Source organism: Orycteropus afer, unplaced genomic scaffold, assembly GCF_000298275.1.
Source record: "Orycteropus afer afer isolate SDZICR_OR568_19922 unplaced genomic scaffold, OryAfe1.0 scaffold00001, whole genome shotgun sequence".
NCBI classification, from domain to species: domain Eukaryota; kingdom Metazoa; phylum Chordata; class Mammalia; order Tubulidentata; family Orycteropodidae; genus Orycteropus; species Orycteropus afer.
Genome location: NW_006921588.1, coordinates 13,369,148 through 13,380,506, shown reverse-complemented (window position 1 = coordinate 13,380,506; position 11,359 = coordinate 13,369,148).

Here is an 11,359-nt window from a genome sequence, read left to right as displayed (position 1 = left end):
AGTGGGCACCTCCCAGAACATTGTTTTGTGCCACTCCCAACAGAAATACTCCAGGTGGACACCTTCAGCAATCAGGAGCTCCTCAGTTGCTCATAGAAAATCCCACCTTGGAGTTTACAAAGACTTATGGGTAGAAAAGCCACACTAAGTAATTTACTAACCACAATCCTGTTCTAGCTTCCAGAATGGAAGTTGCCTCAGTGGAGTAACAGTAACAACATAGTTTCCTAAAGCATGCCACCACCATACAAACTCAGCATTGCCTGCTTTTAGAAATGTTATGTGAAAAAGACAAAGTTCCAGCTAGCTATCCAAATATCTCTATTATGGTAATTTGTAAATGGCAAATTGCTGATGATATTTATTTTCTTCTTATTCTTTTATGAATCTTCCAAATGTTCTATATCTAATTCTTCACAGTAAAAATAGTAAAGGTTTAAGATATTAAAAAGTAAGGATATTTACATAAACATGTCTTTAAAAACAAGATTTAAAGTCTTTCAAAACATAATTTACGCAGTTGCATTGCATTTCGTTATATTGCTATATTGCAATTTATTTTAAAAATTCTCTACTATTATCATTTAAATGGATTATTTTGTTATATATTTTTATGTTATGAAAATCCTTAATATGAGTAAAACATTACTTACATCTTATATTATTTAATAATTCTGAAAGTTTTTTATGAAGAAGCTTTGAACCATAACCCCTAGTGGGGAAATATTTGTTGTTATAGTTTTAATGAAGAAAAAAATCATAAAAACCTTTCACTACACTCAAGCCCTTGACCATGTCTCAAACTAGTTGTACAAAAAAAATGTGTATTATTGGTCATTTTGGTCAGAAGCAATTGAAGAAAGTACAAATAGCCTATGTTCCACTGATGGCTGGTCAGCTCTGTCTTACATATAATGATGCCATTCTTTGTGGGCTTAGATAATTATTTAAGCTTTTTGGAAAAATATTTTGGTATGGTTTCTGTGTTTTTTGAAATACAATAATTTAACATAATTGTTAACAAATTTACGTTTAGAAAGGAATCATAACTGACTAAAATTAAAATTTATTTCAAATAGTTTAATTAATTTTTTTTTTCTATTAGATTTGAAGAATTTAGTGCCATTTCATTTTGCTTTCAAATGTTTCCCAACATATTATGAAGTTACATCAGAAGAAGTTGCAACTTGGTTCCATTTGTTAAATACAACATAAAATTGCCCTTAAGAAAGTAATCTTATTTTTTTCTTATGATATTTTAGTGTTTATTTAATAACTCCTAATGTGTTTGTCCAACATTCATCCATTAGTTTGTCATAACGTGGGAGCTTGTCCATTGCTCTGATGCTGGAATGTCTGTTATCAATATTTCCAATACTATCAGGATCACCCATTGTGGACAGGTTTTCAGCAGAGCTTCCAGACTAAGACAGAGTAGAAAGAGGGACTTGGCCAGGTCCACTTCTGAAAAATAATTGGCAGTGAAAATCTTATGAATAGCAGAGAAACATTATGTGAGATAGTGCTGGAAGATGAGCCTCTCAGCATCCTGGAAGCATCAAAGAGCTGGAAGGAACAGTAGTACCAAGAGTCCCTGTACCAAAAGAATTAGCTGATGTTCAACCATTTCAGGAGGTAGCACATGATCAAGAACCATTGGTATCAAAGTAGTAAGTCCACATTGCACTAAAGGAATTGGTGAAAAACAAAGCTCCAGGAATTGATGGGATACCCATTGAAATGCTTCAATAAATGGATGCAGTATTGAAGGCACTCACTCATCAATGTCAAGAAATTTGGAGGATTTTTACCTGGTCAACTGACTGGAAGAGATTCATATTTGTGCCCATTCCAAAGAAAGATGATCCAACAAAATGCAGGAATTATCAAACCTTATCTTTAATATCAAACTCAAGTAAACTTTTGCTCAGGATAATTAAAAAATGGTTGCAGCAATATATAAACAGAGAACTGCCAGAAATTCAAGCCAGATTTAGAATTGGGTGTGGAATGAGGGATATCATTGATGATGTCAGATGGATCTTGGCAGAAAGCAAAGAACACTAGAGAGATGTTTACCTGTGTTTTATTGACTGTACAAAAGCTTTCCACAGTGTGGATCATAATAAATTATGTGCAACATTGTGAAGAATGGCAATTCCAGAACACTTAATTGTACTCATGAGGAATCTATACATAGATCAAGAACTTGTTTCAAAAAATAAAGAGATACTATGTGGTTTTAAATCAGGAAAGGTGTGCATTAGGGTGGTATCCTTTCACCATACCTCTTCAATCTGTAATCCAATAAGATGTACTATATGAAGAAGAAGATGACATCAAGATTGGAGGAAAGCTCATTAACAATCTCTGATATGCAGATGAAAAAACTTTGCTTGTTGAAAGTGAAGATGACTTGAAACACTTACTGAAGAAGATCAAAGACTAGTCTTCAGTATGGATTACATCTCAACACAAAGAAAACAAAAATTCTCACAACTGGACAAATAAGCAACATCATAATAAATGTAGAAAAGATTTAAGTTGTCAAGGATTTAATTTATTTGGATTTACAATTAACATCCATGGAAGCAGCAGTCAAGAAATCAAGTGATGTATTGTATTGGACATATCCTCTGTAAATGGTCTCTTTAAAGTGTCTAAGAGCAATGATGTCACTTTGAAGGTTAATGTATGCCTGACCTCATCCAGGGACTTTCAGTAGTCTCACATGCATGTAAGAGCTGGACGATGAATAGGGAACACCACAGAAGAATTGATGCATTTGAATTGTGATGTTGGTTTGAATATTAAATATACCATGGAGTGATATAAGAAGGAAGAAATCTGCTTAGCAAGGACATTATGCTTGGTGAAGAGAGGGTTAGCAAAGAAGGGGAAGACCCTCAACGAGATCCATTGACACTAGTGGCCTCAGCAATTAGCTCAAGCTTAGAAATGATTGTGAGAATGGAACAGAATTGGGCAGTGTTTCTTTCTGTTGTACATAATGTTGCTATAAGTGAGAAACAATTCCCTGACACCTAATAATAACAACAAATGTGTTTGTTGACCCTAATGAAAGTATTTGAAATGTACTGAAAGAAAATATGAATTAACAAGTTTCAATTATAGAAAAATTATGCAATAATTTCTTCCTTTATGGGTTCTGACTTTCCTAATTTTGTTGTTGTTGTTAGGTGCCATTGAGTTGGTTCCAACTCATAGCGACGCTATGTACAAAAGAACAGAACACTGCCCAGTCATGTGCCATCCTCACAATCCTTGCTGTACCTGAGCCTATTGTGAGCTGTGGTAAATCCATCTGTGTCCATCCATCTCGTTGAGGATCTTCCCCTTTTTCGCTGACCCTCCACTTTACCAAGCATGATATCCTTCTCCAAGGAATGGTCCCTTGTGACAACATGACTAAAGTAGGTGAAGTCTAGTTATTCTTGCTTCAAAGGAGCATTCTGGCTGTACTTTCTCCAGGACACATTTGTTAGTTCTTCTGGCAATACATGGTACCTTCAGTATTCCTTGCCAACACCACAACTCAAGACCATCAACTCTTCTTTGGTCTTCCTTATTCATTGTCCAACTTTCGCATGCATATGAGGCTACTGAAAATACCATGGCTTGGGATAGGGACACCTTAGTCTTCAAAGAGACATCTTTGCTCTTCAGCACTTTAAAGAGGTCTTTTGCAGCAGATTTGCCCAGTGCAATATGACATCTGATTTAACACGTATTTAGAAATATGCTTGATGATTAATTCCTATCTCTTTGGAATTAATGATAAGTAAATTGTGGCAGAGATTATAATTCCACTTCAATATTCATTATTCCCTTCTTTCTTACTAAAAGCCCAGCTTTAGCTGGTTACTGGGCTTCCCATCTAAAAGACAGTATTTGCCACCCTACTTTGTAATTAGGTGTGGCCAGGTGGCCATAAAAAAACCCATTGTCATTGAGGAAATTCTGACCTATAGGTGGCTTAGAGTTGGTAAGTAAGATGTAACCAGAAGTGTTCACATGCACGTGTGTGTGGTGTGTGTGTGTGTGTATATTTTCTACAAAAGCCATTTAAAAGGCAAGGGAATACTTTTCTTTGTCTTTTCTTTCATCTATCTGGTAGAGATAAATGTGATGGCCACATCTCTAGCCATCTAAGTTTTGAACTTGAGAGTGAAACCAATGTGTAGTACAGCAATAAACTAAGAGACTGGATTTATGTTATTGTGTCTCCACCATGCAATCTTTTATTATCTTATTTCTAGGCACAGAAATAAACTTCTTTTGTATTTAAGCTACGAATTTCCAGGTCTATTTCACCAGAACTAAAATAAATCTTCGTAATGCATAGGTCTAGAGTAATTCTTCTTTGTGTATTATGAACACATTGGTAGACATGTATCTATATTTGTATATACCATACATCTATAAACTATCTTTATATATCTATAAAATATTATATCGAAATCTACTATATTTTTACTATAGGCAGAAGAGTAAAGATGTTATGATCCAACATAAGTCATAGATTCTAAAACACTAAAAATATTGCTTTGGGTCTGATGATATATTCTTGGAAGATATTCACAGGGGAAAGCACTGAATATATATCCTTATCAAAAGGAAAATTAAGCAGCAAATATTAAATAGCCACTCAGATATAGTGCCATGGTAAATATATTTGACTTGTTCTAATCATCCTTATGTTGTTTCTGGGTGCTTGAAAGTAACTCCTGGGAGATAATATAAACATATGTCACAATTGCAGTATTTAATTTAGCATTTGCTTGTAGAATTCCTGATCTATTCATTTATATTACAGAGACATATAAACATGACCTAAAATTATACTTTTAGTTTTTGCATTATCACCAAACTGTATTTGAAACAGAATGCCTCCTTTATTCTGAAGTTTACTCATTTCAAAATGGAAACTGTATTAGAATAGCTACATCAATATCCCTGCCTCAAACTGGTCTTGAGAAAATATATTTCTTTGGTACTATGAAGGTAATTTTCCTAAAATGGTTAGATTCTAAAATACAATTTACCCTGCTTCTGTACTGGATGGTGGTAGCCCATGACATTCTTTTTTTCACCCCCAGAAGCAGAACCCCTTTTCCCTATGGGAGACCCATGTCAATGGGGGGGCAAGTGGGCCAAAGCTAAAAAGCTCTATGATCAGTTCAGGATAGAGCATGTAACTCAAAGTGGGAAAAATAGAGTTCTCATTAGTACTTTTCTAATCTGGAAAAAATATCCTCTCTTTTCCTTAAGGAATTGCAAGCTTTAAGGCCAGTTAAACCTAGAGCATTCAGAGATCACATTTCCCACCATGAAAAGAGAGCCAACTTGAATATAAATTCAAGGGCAATGGAAGCAGAATTAAGAGATGAAGAGAAAGAACAAGAAGTTACAACATTATATGAGTACAAGTCCATTTATACCTTTGAACTTACCAGTTACATGGACCAATATGTTTCTTTTTCACTTAAATTGGTTTGAGTTGACTTTTTATCACCAGCAAATGCCAAGACCCAGGTTAATAAAGCTTCTTTTTTATCATGGAGAAATTATTACACAAAGTGAAATGGAAGAAGATGCATACTCTTTGTCTGGCTGATAGTTCTGTTGAATAGTTCATAGGTGAATCTCTGAGACTCCTATCTCCTTCTTCCTTGGAACTCTATTAGTTTTCAACTTAGTTGGCTCTTTCTTAGGCCCTGTAGTCCTGCAAGAATTCTGTAGCACCAAGCTTTTAATTTATTGAAATGGTATGGCCCTGTCCCACCAAACAATTTGAAGAAGGCTACACCATGATATGGAAGGAAGAATGGACAATCTACTTCCATAAAGATTTACTGTCTTGGAAACCCAAAGGGGGTCGCTATGAATTGTAATTGACTTGGAGTAATTGACTCCAAGACAGTGAGTTTGGTTTCTTGGGTTTACAATAACTGTTGGGATTAGCTGTTTTTTATTTACCATTGCCAGTGAATGATTTGGGTACCTAAGGTAAATATTGGTTGTTTTGATTGGACTAGAATCCCTTCAGGAGCTCTGGTGGCATAGTGCTTAAGGCATTTAACTGCTAACCAGAAGGCTGGCAGTTCAAACCACCAGCCACTCCTCTGAAGGAAGTCTGAGCAATCTACTTCCATAGAGATACAGCCTCAGAAACCCAAGGAGGGGTCACTAGAATCCCTTCATCCTTTTTCTGATAAAATACCCATTTCTTCCTTTTGCCACTAGTTCAGGTGAGGAGGCCAATCTAGTATTCTTTTTCTCTGGACAAGAATAAGAATATGCTGTAGGCTTGACCCATGTTGGTATCTGAATATAGTCAGCACAACCATTGACTTATAGTTAGGCATATTTAGGCTAGCCTCGAACTATCAGACTCATCCATTGGTGTTTTCTAAATAGATATAGGGTGAAATACTCTCTTTACTTTGGAGGTGCTAAATGAGACTAGAATGATTCAGAAGGTCTCCTGTAGCTACACCTCCACATCTGACATTTTTTGCTCTCTCTGTTAATTTCCTACCACCAAATGAAGAAAGAGAATGAGGCCAGCATACCTAAAATGACAGAGCTGAGAGATGGGGAAAAAATTCTTACTGTATTACCTGGATCAACAGGTTAAGCATATATGTGGAATTCATAATTATGTAAGCTTATCCATATAAAAAAATGTTTGTTTTTTTTTTTTTGTTGTTGTTGTTAAGTTGGTGTTTTGGTTACCTAGTGCCACTCTAACAGAAATACCACAAATGGATGGCTTTTACAAATAGGAGTTTATTCTTACAGTATTGGAGGGTAAAAGTCCAAGTTTCAAGCGTGCCAAAAAGCTAGAGACCTTCCTCAAAGCTGGTTCTTATACACTGGAAGCAGACCACATCCCTAAAGCAACTGCTCAGCTGCTCCAGTCGATTCCACCATGGAATTGATTGCCAATCTCAGCAGGGAGAATAACTACATCCATCTGCCCAGCCACTCAACCAGGCCCAGCCAGGTTGACAACAATTTTGACTACCACAGTTGGTTTCGTTAGGGCTTGTGTTCTCTCTAATAAAATATACTTGTGAGTTCAGTGCTTGGATAATTAAGCACTAGACCAGAACAAGTATAGTAGCATCAGGATAGACATCAGTGTAGGTGTATATATGTGTGAATATGTATTTTTGCATGTAAGTGTTTAATAAAGTTATCTCTGAGAATATAGTGTTGTATAGAAAAAAGTAAGACTAATATTTCTAAGCTCTATTTGAAACTGACTTATGAGAGATCTTTTACTTTGTCATAATTGCTTAAAAGTATTACAGCCTCTGGAAGTAGTTACTGACTTGAACCCCAAGGGTAAAAAGTTTGAAAATGCTATAGACTTCTTGACATGATAATATGAGCTAAACAAGACAGAACATTTGCAAAGTGCTATGAATTTGCTAATGTTTCTTTTGCTGGTTAATTTTAAGGTCAAAGGCTTTGGTTATATTTTAATGAATAGTTGAAATGATGTTGGAATAGTAATGAAAATGGTACGTGAGGGAAATAAAATGCTAATAATGCTGATGCCATTTTAAAAACTGGCTTATACCGAAATTTGCTTGTTTTAAAAAATCTGCATGCAATGAAAGAGAATCAAGTGATGAACTAAATCATAGAGCATAGGAACTAATGAAATCCTATCATAAAATGCTGCTCATATTGACAAGCACTCCTGGGCATCATGTGATTACCTTGTGAGTTTGAAATGCTGAATCCTGAAGTGCCATGTGTGAGTCAGAAGAAGGGGCCAGAGTCTTATCTGCCCTGTTTTACTGTCCTTTTATTAATATATTATAGATGAAGAGAGTTCTGCTTTTCATTGACTGGGCTCAACTCTGAACTCAATATGTAAAATTTTCCCCTTATCCTTCTTTTTGTGACTTCTTTTTCTGCCAGGATAATTGGGCTTCAATGAAGGTGAACTTAGGATTTGCAGCTGTAGACTCTATATCTGTTATTGACTTCGTATCTCTCACCTGAAAACTCAAATACCTTTTCCCTACTTGGTGATATGGAAATTAAACTCTCAAACTTTATTTACTCTTGTTCAGCTGGTTCAGTTAGGCTCTAATAAGGGGCACTGAGAGGAAATATAAAGATTGAAGGAGAATGAAGGGACTTTTCTTCTACTTTTAGTTTCTTCTTTGTGGTTACAAGCCAATGGGCATGACAATTGACATTCCTGGAAGAGGAAGTGGCTTGCATGGTTCTGTGTTGGTGAGTGGCCTCCAGCAAATTTCTTCTTGATCAGAACAGTGGGTGACATATTTCTGCAGTAGTTCATCTATACAGAAGTCTGAGTCTCAACAGAGAACTCCTCCTCTAAGTTTCTAAGTTCCTTCTTTGTGTACTTTTCCCTCAGCCTTAGGGGTGTGTATTGGTTTTCTATTGCTGTATAACAAATTACAGAAATCTAGTGATTTAAAACAACACATACTGTTATCTCACAGTTTCATGAACTAGGAATCTGGGCACAGCTTAGCTGAATCTTTTCCTCTGAATATTTCCAGGGTGTAATCAAGGTGTCAGCCTAAGTTCATCTCTTGTTGTTGTTGTTACTTGCCATCGAGTCAGACCTGACTCATAGCGACCCCTCCTTGGGTTTCTGAGGCAGTATCACTATGGAAGTAGATTGCCCAACCTTCCTTCCATGGAGTGACTGGTGGGTTTGAACCACCAGCCTTTTGGTTAGCAGTCAAGTGCCTTAGGCACTATGCTACCAGAGCTCCCAGTTCATTCTCTTAGGAAGGCTAAACTTGAGAAGATTCCACTTCTAAACTCATTCAGATTGTTGGCAGAATCCATTTGCTGTGACTACATGACTCAGGTCCCCTGTATCTTACTGGCTGCTGTCAGTTAGAGGCCACCTTCAGATCCTATAGATTATCAGCAGTTCTCTACCACATATCCTTTTATATAGGCATTTGACACATGGCTGGTTGCTTCAAGGCCAGTAGGAGAATTTCTTATTCCAGTCTACTCAGATGATATCTTATACCTAATCAAGGGAGTGCCGTTCATCACCTTTGCTATATAATATTGATTAGGAGCAAGACATTGCTTTCACCTGCACCCAAGAAGAGGGAATTATACAAGGGCATAACTCACAGGGGGTCAACTTAGACTGTATTTGCTATAAGGTGGTTTCCACTTCTGGAGTTCCTGCCCCTATGACACTTTAGACTTCTCTTTGACCCCTTTCATCAGTTGACCAACTTTTACCTAGTAAACAATTTTTTATAAGTTTTATCAGTTGATATTACTGTGTGGCTTGTTTTCTGATGAGACCCTGATTGGTACAGACTCCACGCATGTACCCAGTGCCACTTACTAATTCTTTGGTCTATTTATACAAGTTGGATATTTGTACCACAGAAGTTGTAAGATTGCCTTCAGGGGAAATTCTAAATATTTTACTGACAAAATTGCAGAAAAAGTTGGAATAATAAAAAAAAAAAAAAAAAAAACACCCCTTTCTGGACATTTAACTGGTGTCATATAAAATTGAACTAATTTCTGATAATTGGGCTACTACTCTGCAAGCTGCCATTCTCTCCTTTTGCCTGGAGGGCAAACAGGACCAAGATAGCTGAAGGTTCTAGAGAGCATATGCCCTTTCAATGTGATAAACTAGTCAGCTATTAAACTAAATGTTTCTTGACTTTCAAAATGAGAACATTAGAATGGTCCTTTAACATATTTATTTGCCTTGCTGCGAAGGTAGTCAAGGTCTGCTGGATTTGTGATGTGCTAAATGAATGTTTAGCTGAGGTGCTCAAGTGGTTTTATTGGTAAGGTTAGCTACAAAAATGAAGGTGTGAGGTTACTGGAGGACAACATGACATCCATTAAATTAAACACCTATTAAATTTTCTGAATGGTGGAAAAAGATTTCTTAAAAGCCAAGAGGGAATGAAGCTTTCCAAAAAGTGAAGCAACCTGACACTTGGTTTAAGCAAGTTTTCTTCCTATTGAAAAGATTTCTTTTGACACTATTTCTGGAAGTTTTTGCAGCATTTGCAAACAGCTTGTAGAAGCTGATGAAAATAAAGCAAAGATGAGGGGAAGGGAAATAACTAGGCTATTTTAGATACTGAGAGCTGATATCATCATTTCTTTTTCTACTTGTTTTGGTTTTTGCCAAAGTGGAATACATCAATCCTTCTTTGCATTTTCCCTTTATGCCTACTATACAGACTTTCAAAAGCAGAGGCTTATGAGGTTAATTAAAGAATAAATCAGTCAAAATGCATCAAAAGAGGTTTTAAAGCACTACCAGTTTTACTTTATTTTTGAAGAAAACTTATGTTTTTAAGATAGTAAAATGATTATAAGGCGTATTCAAAAACAGAGTGTTATTAACTCTTTAGGTACATGATCAAATTCTAATCTTCTTGGACTACGGGCAAAGCAATGACATGCTATTATAAGTATTAGACTCATCTTGAAGTATGAACTTTAAATCCTTGAGAAACAAAAAACTAATTTTAGCCTTTGATAATTACATTTTCTTCTGTTTAAATGTATTACAAACTGTGGTGTAGTGAGTTGTTTAATATGCCCTTTTTAGCCATTCATGGCTTTGTGCCTAAGGCACTTGACTGCTAACCAGAAGGCTGGTGGTTCAAACCCACCAGCCACTCCTCGGAAGGAAGGTTGGGCAACCTACTTCCATAGTGATACTGCCTCGGAAACCCATGGAGGGGTAGCTATGAGTCAGGGCCCACTTGATGGCACATAACACCACCACCAACAACAACAACATGTATATAAGATGCTTGTGGCCCACCAAGGGCATTTGATAGCCTGCTAATAATGCAAATAAGTTGTATGAAACCCTAATGAAAAGATCGGTCAGTTTACCATCCCACTAGACTTAAAAAGAGAGTCAATCTCAGAGCAGAGAAGGAACTCAAGGGAGCAGAGTACATCTTTTGGACCTGGAGTCTCTATGCTGATAAACTTCTAGACCCAGGAGAGAGAGAGAGAAAGAGAGAGAGAGAAAGAGAGAGAGAGAGAGAGAGATGCATCATGGGAGATGGTACATGTGAGAAGCCTTGGCAGAGAAATGGTGGCAGCAAAACCAGGAGACAACATGGTGGGCATCCCAGCTCATGGAGCAAGGCAACTACATTGGATGTGCCAACCCACAAAGCAAGAGAGCTGAGCACCTTTGGGCAGGAAGCTTCCTGGTGGAATGGGGTGCCTGTGGGACTGTGACAGAGGTAGGCTTACCGGCCCACAGATAGAGAGACCTAAGTGCCTTTGGGCTGAGGCTTACTGCAGAGTGGAGTGC